This window comes from Euprymna scolopes, chromosome 21, assembly GCF_053919585.1.
Source record: "Euprymna scolopes isolate OS-2025 chromosome 21, ASM5391958v1, whole genome shotgun sequence".
NCBI lineage: Eukaryota > Metazoa > Mollusca > Cephalopoda > Sepiida > Sepiolidae > Euprymna > Euprymna scolopes.
In genome coordinates this window covers 99,436,970-99,450,140 of record NC_136502.1, presented here as the reverse complement: position 1 = coordinate 99,450,140, position 13,171 = coordinate 99,436,970, and the positions used below count along the sequence as shown (strand labels likewise).

Genomic DNA, 13,171 nt, shown 5'->3' with positions numbered 1-13,171 from the left:
ATACGAAATCTGGACAAATTTAAATATCATATTTAAGTGTGCTTTACGCCCAGGCAAAGCCGGCGCCCACGCCACTAGCCTAATATATAAAAGGCTATATGCCTGTCTGTCTCCATACTTTCAAACTCTACCTTCTCCGAAACTAAAAATCACAGAGCGGCGCTAGGAGCCTCAAATGATTGGATTTTTTTTTTTTTATATAGGCCGTTCTTATCTGGGTCTTTAGCCGGTTAAAATAGTTAAAATAGTTAAAATAGGGGTAAAAAAAAACGTTATACATTTTGTGCATTCATCTTAGTTTATTTTTTTATTCTTTTATTTTAAATCAGTTCATATGTAAGTCCCGTTGATATAGTGGTAACGTTACCAGCTTTGAATGCTAATGTTTTGCCATCGGTTTCGATTCTAGTTGATACCAACCAAATACTTTTTTTTATTTTTTTACTTTTGAAATAACGACCCTATAATAATATATACGAAATCTGGACAAATTAAAATATCATACTTAAGCGTATTTTATGACCGGGCAAAGCCGGGCGCCCCCGCTAATATATATATATATATATATATATAAGTATTATCCCACCTAAAAAGAATTGCTCGATATACAAGATAGAGCAAATTAATCAAATTTTTAGTCATTCAATGAATTTAAAAATTTATGTACGTCATGAATTTTTTAATTCATTGAATGACTAATATATATATATATATATATATATATATATATATATATATATATATATATTAAGATATTGAGATACTGCGTGGAGAAAAGAAAGAGATAGATCGATAGACAGCTGGAAATAGATAGATGTAGAGTGAAACGAAGCAAATAGTTCGCGTGTCTAAGAATACACTACATGCGCGCGTGCATTAAAAAGAAAACCGGCCCCACTGTCGCCTCCCTGTAACTGCCAAATGTCTAACTACGTCACGTGTTTTTTTTTTTGTTTTGTTTTTTGTCCAACACACGACCAATTCGCATTGGAAGTACAAAGGCTTTTCCAATCGGAAACAGGAAGATTGAGAGAAAGAGAGAAGTGGGGTTGGTGCAGTCGCTGAGATGCGTCTACTCTATCCATATGTAGATGCATATGTATATATATATATACATGGTCAAAGCACATGCACGGACAAGCACGCACAGGCACATGGAGTCACGCGCTCAGCTGATAATCATGTGCTTTTATTGGCGACGAGCCATGACAGCGCATGCATATATATATATATATATATATATATATATATATATATATATATATATATATATATATATATATATATATATATATATAAAGGAAAATGGCAAGGAAGAAGAAATCCAGCTGATAAGGACACTTAGGCAAAAAAGAAGAAAAAGAAAGCACACTACACCCAGCTGTTGAGAGGAGTCAAGAATAAGGTAAGTGTTTTATATATATATATATATATATATATATATATATATATATATATATATATATATATATATGTGTGTTTGTGTGTGTGTGTGTGTGTGCGTGCGTGTGTGCGCATGCGCGTGCGTGCGTGTGTAGGTTTGTTCAAAATGCTCAATTTAATATATATTATTGTTCATTTCATATATAACGTGATAATCAACTTTTTATAAATCGAAACAGAGTTGAATCAAGACAATGGACCTTGCACACACATTAAAGCGCTCAATATACTCTTATATAGAGCATTATTATAATAATACTTCATATATTTGGCACATTAGATAAGCGATATTAAATAGATATACATATATATTTTTTATAAAAGTATATGTGTGTGTGTGTGTGTGCATTCAGTCTGAAGAATTCTGTCGAGGAATGAAACACAAACGTTTGTGTCGCTTACTATGTAAGTATATTTTAATACTATTATAATATATATATTATATATTATTTTGAATACAAGTACCGCATAGTATACACAAAACAATAGATAGATAGATAGATAGATAGATAGAAGTATATCATCCGTTTATTATTCACATGTAAATGTCGCAATTTAACCAATGTGTTTTTAAAGCAGGCCAAATCAATATTCGTATAGTTTGGCGCTGATTACATACTAAATAATATACAATATATATGCATGTATTGTATGTATTTATGTATGTATGTATGTATGTATGTATGTATGTATGTATGTTTCTATGTATGCATGTAAATCTCTGTGTATGCGCCCCTTATATGCATGTCTGTGTATGTATGTATGTATGTATGTATGTATGTATGTATGTATGTATGCATCTAAGTCTCTGTGTATACGCCCCTTATGTTTGAGAGGGACGTATATTTGTGTCTTGTATACATATCCAAATCTAGTTATAATATACACACACTTCATCATATCTCGACGTGCCTTTTCACGCGAGAATGTTTTGCGTTCGTGAGTTGACTATCAACAAAAACTACACGTGACCTTATTTTCATTTGGCGAGAGCATATATATGTTTTACATCCATCCATCTCTGCCTGTCTACATATTCACTCAAGCGAACTAGAAAAAGTGAATATCTTCTGTCAATATAAAATTGGAATGAACGAACCTGCGATTTGTTGGAACGCTTACATTTAAGCTTAAATAAAATAATGGTTCAAGCGAACTTATCTGTCACGTGCGTCATTATTTTGACGTAGTACTTCATATTTCGATCTCATTAGTTAAGAGGGGGAGAACTTGAAGGTCTGCTGGAAAAAAAAGCTTGAATGCCCGCTGGAGAGAACTTGAATACCTCCTGGAGAAGACATAGATACCTACTAGAGAGAAATTGAATGCCTACTGAAAAAAACGAATGTCTGCTGGAAAAAAAAATTGAATGCCTACTGGAGAGAACGTGAATGCTAACTGGAGAGAAATTAAATGCTAACTGAAGAGAACTGGAATGCCTACTGGAGAAAAATTAAATGACTACTGGAGAGAAATTGAATGCCTACTGCAGAGAAATTGAATGCCTACTGGAGAAAAATGAAATGCCTACTGGAGAGAAATTGAACGCATATTGGAGAGAAATTGAACGTCAATTAGAGAGACATTGAATTATTACTAGATTGAAATTGAATGCCCATTGGAGAGACATTGAATGCCTCCTGGAGAGAAATTGAATGCCTATTGGAAAGACATTGAATGGTTATTGGAGAAATTGAACACTTATTGCAGAAATTAAATGCCTACTGGAGAGAAATTAAATGCCTATTGGAGAGAAATTGAATGCTTACTTGAAAGAAATTGAATGTCTACTGGAGAGAAATTAAATGCCCACTGGAGAGAAATTAAATGCCCACTGGAGAGAAATTGAATTCCTACTTGACAGAAATTGAATGCCCAATGGAGAGAAATTAAATGGCTATTGGAGAGAAATTAAATGCCTACTGGAGAGAAATTAAATGCCCACTGGAGAGAAATTGAATTCCTACTGGACAGAAATTGAATGCCCAATGGAGAGAAATTAAATGGCTATTGGAGAGAAATTAAATGTCTACTGGAGAAAAATTAAATGCCTACTGGGGAGAAATTGAATGCCTACTGGAGAGAAATTGAGTGCCTACTGGAGAAAATTGAATGCCTACTGGAGATAAATTGAATGCCTATTGGAGAGAAATTGAATGCCTACTGGAATGAAATTGAATGCTTATTGGAGAGAAATTTAATGCCTACTGGAGGGAAATTAAATGCCTAATGCAGAGAAATTGAATGCCTGATGGAAAGAAATTGAATGCTTATTGGAGAGAAATTAAATGCTTTCTGGAAAGAAATTAAATGCCTACTGGAAAGAAATTTAATGCCCACTGGAGAGAAATTAAATTCCTACTGGAGAGAAATTGAATGCATGTTGGAGAGAAATTGAGTGCCTACTTGAGAGAAATTGAATGCCAGCTGAAGAAAAATTAAATGCCTACTGGAGAGAAATTAAATTCCTACTGGAGAGAAATTAAATTCCTACTGGAGAAAAATTAAATGCCTACTGGAGAGAAATTAAATGCCTACTGGAGAGAAATTAAATTCCTACTGGAGAGAAATTAAATGCCTACCGGAGTAAACTTGAATGTCTATTAGACACTGTCCTCGTGTGTTTCACTCTGTACAGCGCTGTGTCAGAACCACCTTGTCTGAGGAAACATCCCACTATAAGTAAAACCTGACTTAATATTAAAAAATATCACAAAGTTTTTAAAATCCAAATAAGATCCCTTTGATACGACTGTGATACATTGGCTTATGCGATTATTGAACCTTCTTCAAGTGATGTTGCATATAGTAACAACACTAAGTCGGATACTCCACCAGATTAGATGAATTTTTGTTCTGGAATCAAGTAAGACAAAGAGGCCAAAAAGAAAGATACAGTATAACATAGTTAAGTGGTCAATAAGTGAGAGTAAAATTAATATTATTAACTTATTTACTAACTCAACGTTGGCAAGATAAAAGAGAATTGTAATGAAATATTCGAATATCTATACATCGCATATAGAGATCAAGTGTTAGGAAAAGGGCCTCTTTATGTTTGAGAACTTCGAGTGAATTCAAATGAAACAAACCTAGAGAACTTCATAAGTTTATCTAAAGAGAGAAACGGTTCTGTTTGTTTCTAAGGAATTCTTTTCCCGTTAGACTTTTTTTCATTTTAATTTATAAGTAAAAAAAAAGACAGGAACGTTGAATTGGGTTATTTTTATTTATTTTTTTTTTACAAGGTAGTCACCATTATCAAGGCCCGGAAGTCACTCGGGGATAAGGGTTATTGCTTGTACAGTAGTTAGGCGGTTCATCAGGAATTTGTTTATGTTGTACTTGGAGACATCCATGTCGTTGTCAGGCGGGAAACAGGCAAACAAAACAGAGAACAGGGTTAGTTATTGCATGAATATCAATCGTTTTTTTGCGTTTACTTTGGCGCACGTATTGTTTACTTATGTGTTACAGTGGGTATGTTGGAACTTTTCGACTCTTGATTTGCTATTTCTGATCTGTTCTAAGGTAATGGGACAAAACGTCATCAGTAGAAATTAGGGAGTTAGGGATTATGTTCTATAAGTATGTTTATGATAGATCTCTTAGTCTAAAATAAAGAATTACGTCAAGGAAAATAACTTTAAAAACATATTTATATGGTGAATTATATAAAAAAAATATTTATATAGAAAATGATACAAAAAATATTTATATGGTGAATTATACAAAAGATATATTTACATAGTGAATTATACAAAAACATAGTTATATGGTGAATTATAGAAAAGCATATTTATATGGTAAATTATACACAAACATATTTATATGGTGAATGATACAAAAACTATATTTATGCGGTGAATTATACAAAAAAATCATATTTATATGATGAATTATACAAAAAACATATTTATATGACAAATTATAAAAAACATATTTATATGATGAATGATAAAAAACATATTTATATGAGAAATTATAAAAATCATATTTATATGAGAAATTATAAAAAACATGATATTTTTATGATGAATTATAAAAAAAAACATATTTATATGAGAAAATATAAAAACATATTTATATGATGAATTATACAAAAAACATATTTACATGATGAATTAAAAAAAACATATTTATATGACAAATTATAAAAACATATTCATATGATAAATTATAAATAAAATATTTATATGACAAATTATAAATAACATATTTATATGACAAATTATAAAAAACACATTTATATAATGAATTATAAAAACACATTCATATGATGAATTATAAAAACATATTTATACGATGAATTATAAAAACATATTTATATGATGAATTATAAAAACATATTTATATGATGAATTATAAAAACATATTTATATGATAAATTATAAAAAAAACTTATTTATATGACAAATTATAAAAACATATTTATATAATGAATTATAAAAACAAATTTATATGACGAATTATAAAAAAAACATATTTATATGATAAATTACGCAAAAAATCATGTTTATATGATTAATTATAAAAACATATATGAAAAATTATAAAAAAAAATATTTATATGATGAATTATAAAAACATATTGATATGACGAATTATAAAAAACATATTTATATGATTAATTATAAAAAAATCATATTTATATGATTAATTATAAAAAAAATCATATTCGTATTATGAATTATAAAAAATCATATTGATGTGATAAATTATAAAAACAACATATTTATGTTATAAATTTTACAAAAACATATTTATATGATGAATTATAAAAACATTTATATGATTAATTATACAGAAAAAATATTTATATGGTGAATTATATAGAAAACATAGTTATATGGTGAATTATACAAAAAACATATTTATATGATGAATTATATAAAAAAAAACATATTTTTGTGGTGAATTATAAAAAAAAAACATTTATATGATAAATTATACAGAAAACATTTATATGGTGAATTATACAAAAACATATTTATATGATGAATTATAAAAACAGCATATTTATATCATAAATTATAAAAATCATATTTATATAGTGAATTAAAAAAATCATATTTATATGATGAATTATGAAAAAAATTATATTTATATGGTGAATTATACAAAAAAAACACATTTATATGATGAATTATACAAAAAAGATGTTGAATTAGAAAAACAACAAAATTATATGATGAATTATAAGAAAACATTTATATGGTGAATTATTAAAGTAAAAAGGTGAAGTTGTTTAAAAAATACACACGACACCAACAGAGTTCATTTATTGGTTTATTTTATATCATGAAATGGGTGTCTAATATCTATCGCTAAAAGTTCACAATTTTACGAAGAATTTCCTTCTGATTTTCACCTCTTTACATGAGAATAAATTATATTAGACATTGCCAACATTACGACTCCTTTCATCTGGCAGATGACTACAAAAATTCATGATGACAAGTAATTTTTTTTTTTTTTACACAGTGATCACCACATATCAAGGTCCGGAAGCCACTCAGGGATAAGGGTTATTGCAAGTACATTACGTTAGTGTGGAGATTTGATGAAGTGTTTACTTAAGGGGGCGGTTCATTAGGAATTTTTAACGTTGGACTTGAAGGCATCCAAGTTGTAGTCCGGTGGGAAGCAGACAGATAGAACAGAGTTCCACAGGCGTGCAGTTCTAAGAAAGAAATTAGTTTAGAAGTGAATTCTATACGTGCAAAAATATAAACATCACGAACTTTATATATAGATATAGATATTGCACATACTCATACTTATATAGAACATATTGCAAACGCACAATTATACTGACAATATCATACAGAGAGAGAGGTGGGAGAGAATTGTGTGGAATATACTGCACATAAAACAAGTATCTGTATCAATATTTATAAGACGATTGCAAGCAGATAAAGAAAACTCATTATGCAAGACAGAACAATAATATAAAGCAAAATTCTTAATTAAATTATGTAGAATTACAACAAAATTTATTGTTTGTCAAATGACTACAAATAATTTTTAACGTTTTTTTTTTCTTAATCCATGAATTTTCAATGAATGGATCATTTCCTCGGAAGAAATGGTATTAGCAAAATAGATAGGAGCAATTATAAATTTTGCTGATTAGCACATAAATTGTAAAATTAAATTTGAAATTATGGTGTAAAAAGGATATTCCATGGTTGAATGAATGAGGATACACGAACGATGGGGTATCATTTTTACACTATTATTTCAAATTTAATTTTCATTTCATGTGCTAATAAGCAAAAATTATAATTACCTGTATCTGTTTTTCCATTAAGATTTTCTTTGATGATGCGAGTCATTCATTGAAAATTCATGGAATAAGGAAAAAACGTTAATAATTATTTGTACAATTAATTTTGTTGTTATTTTAAATAATTTAACACAGAATTTATATATATATATATATGTATATATATGTGTGTGTGTGTGTGTATAACTACTTAATTTACTCACATAAAGTTAATATACGAAAGTATAGATTTATGCGTAAACTTAAAGCATTTACTTCAAAAGTGCTCAATACATAGGTAGAGATAGTTAGTAAGTTATAAAATGTATATGGCGATTAAGCTACACTAAATATTCCGCGTTTCATTAACTCTAGGATTCCTCAGGCTTATGCGCATAAGCCTGAGGAATCCTAGAGTCGATGAAACGCGGAATATTCAGTGTAGCTTAATCGCCATATATATTTTATAACTTACTATATATATATATATATATATATATATATATATAGTAAGTTATATATATATATGCTAAAAATATTCCAAAATTAATAATATTACGCCCAAATCGATCATACAGATTGCATTGTTATGATGACTGAACTGATGCATTCATGAACTGAAAATTTCATTTCTTTATACTGCAGATATTGATGGTGTGAGACTCTTAGAAAGCGACCCCTGTCATGGACATGCGTCAGAAACAGAGATGGATCACTTAATTCCTCCATGCAGAAAAACTTGAACCGATCAACATTAACCGACGCTTGTTGAACGTTTACGGATCCAACGCAGTTGATGGTTCGTCGATTTCAAAATCGCGACAGAAATGTGAGTGACAAACTGCGTTTTGGACTTTCACGACAAAGATATCAAAAGAAGCTGGCCATTGAGAATGGCGATGACTATTTAGAAAATAAATTTTGGACCACAACAGGTCACTCGCTTTAATGCTATCACTCCCGTCTTAAAGCTCTTCAGCGTTTTAGCTTTTGAGTTTAAAAATAGGAAAATTTACCTTTGAAACGACCCTTGTGTGCGTATATATACAGTCATTCACAGAAAGACAGTTTCGCTATATTACAGCTCTTCAGTGCGGCTAGACTAGCGACTAACTTGAATCAGTATTGAAAGTCGGCAGCGTATGCGACAGCCGATGTTTCTAAACCGTTAAACTATTTGGCTATTGCTAAGGCGAGTATATGATATTACGATAATAAAACATTGTCCAAACACCTAAGCTCCATTTGTTTTACACAAAGAGTATTGCTTTTTACGTTAGCAGCAGTTTGTTATTTCACTCCCCAATATGCTCAACCCAAGATGGGGATAATTTATTGTCACCGCAGATAGGTTGTTTCGATATATCACAGATTTTCATTAGACATATTTCACGAAATCATATAGGCCATATTGTACACGCATATTTATATAAGACATATTCCAAGGTTGTATACTGTATATATCATATCGGAGTTATTTAGGCCATATTGCGCGCACATAATTATATGGGGCATATTACAGTTATATGGGAGTTATATAGACTATATTACAAAAATATACATCTGTATAGGACATGCTGCACATAGACAATTGCATGATCAATATCCTAAATATATATATTTATATAGAACATATTGCACATGCTAAGTTATGTAGGTCAGTGCTCAAACAAATGTATAAGTTTATATAGAACACACCGCACACACACACAAACATACACATACACATACACACACACATATAGGCCGCATTGCAAAGTCACGGATAATTTAGCTTATGCATATTTAAATAGGACTTAATACACATACAAATCAATATATATAAAAAGTATAAAACATATTTGCACACACATTTATTTATTTTTTTTTTTTTTTCTTCCTTTGAAGATTGTAATGCTGGGTATGGGGCAGCCAAACCAGTTGCCAACATTGCCCCGCTTTTTTTATTGAAACCAACCGAGAGCTCTTTTTAGTATCCTCGCTGTTCCCTTAAGTGCAATTGTCTGAATCTCTTTTGCACTTGGTTCACCAGGAATATTAGTTAGGTAGGACTTCAGGTTCTTCTTCATAAGTCCTGTGGCACCTATGATAACTGGTATGATTGATATCCCCTTTAGGTTCCAGTTTCTTTTCATATCATACATGAGACCTTGGTATTTGGTCTGTTTCTCTCTTTCAGCTCTGTTAAGACCGCCATCATTAGGAACACTCACTTCAATCAAGGTTGCAACTCTCTCTGACTTATTCCATATAACTATGTCAGGTTTCACAGCAGCATTTTCAAGGTAGGTGGCTGTAGGGATTACATGGTCGTAATGTATGGTATATAAATCATTTCCAACTGTTTGCTCACACACAAGAAACACATAATTGTATATTATTGTTTCAGCAGTGTTCAAGACGTAGAGTAGAGCTTAATAGTAGTATGAGATATACTTGTGACGCAAGTCTGCACACACACACACACACACACACACACACACAGAAACACTCACACACACACACACACATATATATATGTACACACACACACACATTATATTAGGTTGAATTATTTGATAAAAAATGACGTTATTTTCGCACCAATCTAATATATATATATATATATATATATATATATATATATATATATAACTACTTCATTTACTCACATAAATTTAATATACGAAAGTATAGATTTATGCGTAAACTTTAAGTATTTACTTCAAAAGTGCTCAATACGTAGGTAGAGCTAGTTAGTATAGTGGATGAAACGCAGAATATTCAGTGTAGCTTAATCGCCATATATATTTTATATATATATATATATATATATATATATATATATATATATATATATATATATATATACGGAATTATCACGTTGGCTCACCGGTTTTGGCCAGATCACCGAAGTTAAGCAACGTTTAGCCTGGTCAATACCAGATAGGTGACGATTTAAAAATAGTAGGCGTTGTCTGTGCTCTCCGCCTATCTCGGAATTGTTTGCAGTTGTCGTTAACTTATATATTTGCAACTGCAATTCAAACAGTGCGAACTCCGGGGAGGTGTGGTTGAGGATTGCGCAATTCTTGTCACGAAAATTCCTCACGCAGGAACGTTTTAGTGGCTATCCATAGTTCCATAGTCTGAACGGAGCCTATATATATATATATATATATATATATATATATATATATATATATATTCCTATAAATTCAGTTTTCTTTTGTGTGTATCGATATTCATATTAAAAACCCTCTTTTCTATTTATTTAAAAAGAAAATACAATTTTCTTATATCTTGGTTGTGGAATTGCATTCACTAGCAACTGATCTAGCTAATTTGCATATTCTTTTAAACATTCAGTTTAATTAATTCCCTATTAGTTGTTTGGGTTTTTTAATGGGATAATAATCGTTAGTTGACTACTAGCATGGGTGCTGGTGTTGAGCAAAAAAAAAAAAAAAAAAGCGGTCAATTTTTAAAAATTTTAACCTATATATATATATATATATATATGTGTGTGTGTGTGTGTGTGTGTGGTTTCTTATTTATTACTGCTAACATGAACTTTAATATTAAGACATAGCAGATGGTAACGTAAAAAAGAATTAAAATGTTCACTATAAACAAACATTGTTTGGTGCCGATTAAAAGCTGAAAAAAGATATTTCTTTCTGTCATTGTTTTTAAAACTGTAACAATAACGACAGCTAATGATCAAAGTGTAGTATCTGTTCTTCAGATGCTGCACTTCAGTTTCTTGTTCTCTGCTCTTCACGATTGAGACAATTTTTATTTTTGTTCCTTTTCTCCACGTTAAAAAACGAAACTGGTGTCTAACTCTGTCCCGTGAAGGAGGCATTGTGAATAGGAACAATGATGACAGCTGTTTTCATTTTATTACTTTTCTGTGTCGAATTTCAACAAATATGCTGATCTGGGGAAATATGTCAGGCTTCAGCGCGTCACGTGACTCGGCACGCGTGCGTGGTTTGCTCTCCCGATCGGAGAAAAATTCTTTTGCGTATTTTGAGTAGCCATATATATATATATATATATATATATATATATATATATATATATATATATATATATATATATATATATATATATACTTGCAGGCCGGCTGACATTTGACATTGCCCTGTCGTAAAATACGCTTAAATATGATAGTTTGATTAATGCAGCTTTCGTATTTATTGTTATTATATTATATTGGACCCAATATATAGTAATGATTTAAAAAGTTAAAAGAAAAAAAAAATGACTCGTGCCCCACTACCGAGAATCGAAACCAAAACGTTTAGCTTACGAATTGTTTTTTCCTTTGACGTTAATGACCGAGCTATGAAGACATGCTTGCCGCAAGGCTAAAAATAAAGTTATGAACTAATAGGTATTGCATTACGCATGTATATTCGTAATGCCGTCGTTCGACCTTCACTTGGCAAATTCCATTTTTTTTTTTTAATTTTTACACTATTGCACTTTTTCCACGGCTAAAACCAAAATTAAAATTTTTCATTGCTTAGAATACTCTATATATTAAGTTTCATGTCTGTAAACCAAAAACTGACAGAGGAGGTTGGTAGGTTAAAATTTTAAACAAATATATATACATACATAAAATATATAGAGAGAGGTTTGTGTTTACTGAAACCTTTTTACATAAGTATAAATGATGTAGAATATCTGCATGAATATAACACGTAATAGTTAACTAAAGATGGTATTTATTTGCTCCCCCACTGAGCAAATTAGGCACAAGGCCGTTTTTAATGTGAGGTAAAAACCAGCTCCCCTAAAAGGGGTCACTCTGGTTACCAAAAATAATAATTGTCCCAGTATAGAGGGTTTCCCCTCCATTGACTGGTACAAATCATCTTAAGTGCAGTATCTGCCGGAACAGATACTACACTTTGATCTTGGTCCGAAGGCCAAGAAAAGCTGTATTTATAGTTAACTAAAGATGATCACCCCATAAGAAAACCGAAAAAACTACTAGAGAATTAATTAAAATGAATGTTTAAAAGAATATGCTAATTTTCTAGATCTTTTGCAGATGGATGCAATTCCACGACTCATATATAAGAAAATTGCATTTTCCTTTTTTTTAATAAATAAAAAAGGGTTTTTTTTTTTAATATGAATATCAATACACACAAAAAATATAGGAGTGTAAATATATGCATATATACAATCGATGATTTCTTACTATTTCAGCTGTTTTTGAAATTACTGTGCTTTGTATAGAGTCAACCCGTCCTACTGATTCCAATTTTCCCTGGATTTTTTTTTTTTATCCAGCTTTTTTTAAAAACTCTTCCTACTTCTACAATATTGCTATTACAGTGGATTTTCATTTCATATATGAAATAACAAACTGCCGCTAACGTAAAAAGAAATGCTCTTTGTGTAAAAAAAAAATGGAGCTTAGGTGTTTGGGCACTGTTTTATCATCGTAATATTGTTTTC

The 13,171-nt window shown here is 30.5% G+C and overlaps 1 long non-coding RNA gene across 1 annotated transcript in view; it reads left to right on the top strand.

Moving 5' to 3' along the window:
* Nucleotides 1-1,285: 1,285 nt before the first annotated feature.
* LOC145243018 (uncharacterized) overlaps nt 1,286-13,171 on the top strand; it is a 245,296-nt gene continuing 233,410 nt past the window's right edge. Inside the window, exon 1 of the long non-coding RNA XR_013862846.1 lies at nt 1,286-1,405. This is a non-coding gene — a long non-coding RNA (uncharacterized LOC145243018). The remainder of the gene's footprint in view (nt 1,406-13,171) is intronic.